At 53.8% G+C, this 1,277-nt stretch overlaps 1 protein-coding gene across 2 annotated transcripts in view; it reads right to left on the bottom strand.

Annotated features, from left to right (window-relative positions):
- Window positions 1–1,277, bottom strand: part of Pde10a (phosphodiesterase 10A) — a 551,502-nt gene that overhangs the window by 279,439 nt on the left and 270,786 nt on the right. The window lies entirely within an intron of this gene.

Below are 1,277 nucleotides of genomic sequence, written 5' to 3'. Positions count from 1 at the left end.
CAGTGGGGTCTCGGCCGCTCCTCGTCACCCCCTACACCCAGACAGCCCTCTGGGCACGTGTGTATGCAGCCCAGACCGCGACAGGGCAGGAATGGCCTGCGGGTCTCCTCACATAGGGGTCCACGTTTATGTATTCTAAACCCGCAGCCCTGCAGCTGCTCCACCTACGTGTGTTGGGCGAGCCACGCTGGCCTGTTGATCGCCTGGGCCAGGAAATCCTCCCGCTGGTGAGCCAGCAGCCCAACCCAAACAGTTCTCAATCATTGAGCTCCCAAGAGGAGTGTTCACACTGGAACATTTGGTAGGAGTTTAAGTCAATCTCTAGTAAACCCAAGCTTTGAAAGACTGTTCATCCCCAGGGCTTCCTTTCCAGTAGTCACGTTAACACAAACTTTATGTACACTGGTCCAGTTTGTCCCTGTGGGGACGGAGAATGGAAAGAGCAAACTGTGGCTCTAATAAGAAAAACAATGAGATCATCACCCTAAAACACTATAACACCCTCCTCACTGGTGGCTTTCTAGGAGCCCACTTCACCACCTTCCCTAACTATGAACGCAGATGTTTGCTGTTGAGGAGGGCTGCCCAATGGGCGCTCAGAACAGGAAGCCGCAGAAGTTTGGAGAAGTTGGAGAGCGGCAGCGCACAGATGCGCAGTGGCCGAGTTTTCGAAGGCACGCGCGGCAGCGGCTACCGTACACTCCTAGGTTCCCAGCTGGGGGCAGTAACCCAAGTTCAGACTCCTTGGATTAAGGCGTCTTCCTTGAAAGGCTGCTGCACTCGAGCCACAGCCCAACTTCAGCGGAGGGCAAGGCAGTCACCCCGAGCTTTCGGCGCGAGGCGGGACAGCAGCTGTGCTGAACAAATCTGTATCCACTTTGTTCAAGTAAATCTCACCTGCTGAGGCGGGCGCCCCGGGCCCTCTCTCCTTCTCCACATTTTCTTCTCCCTATCCAGTTTCATGTGTTTTTTTTATTTTGAAACGTAGTCTAGATTCTTCCCTAGTCAGCGCTTTCCCTAATTCTCATCCAACGCCCCCAGAATGGAACAGGGATGACTTGCGTTTGCACCAAATTGAGCAGATAGGACTCCAGGACTTCGGGGAGGTGGTGCCTCTCTTCTCCACACAAAAGTCCACCAGCTTCTCAGCGATCCTTGGAAAGACTGCGTGCTCGTGTAGCAGGGACCAGTCAGCACCTTCACGAAGTCAGAATCCCTGAATTTGTAGAACAAGGGAATTATTCCAGAGACTCTTACCTTAGAAGCTGGGCGGGGCG

The sequence above is a fragment of the Fukomys damarensis genome, unplaced genomic scaffold (assembly GCF_012274545.1).
Source record: "Fukomys damarensis isolate Sample0158 unplaced genomic scaffold, DMR_v1.0_HiC HiC_scaffold_14, whole genome shotgun sequence".
Classification (NCBI taxonomy): domain Eukaryota; kingdom Metazoa; phylum Chordata; class Mammalia; order Rodentia; family Bathyergidae; genus Fukomys; species Fukomys damarensis.
This window is presented reverse-complemented; position numbering and strand designations above follow the sequence as displayed.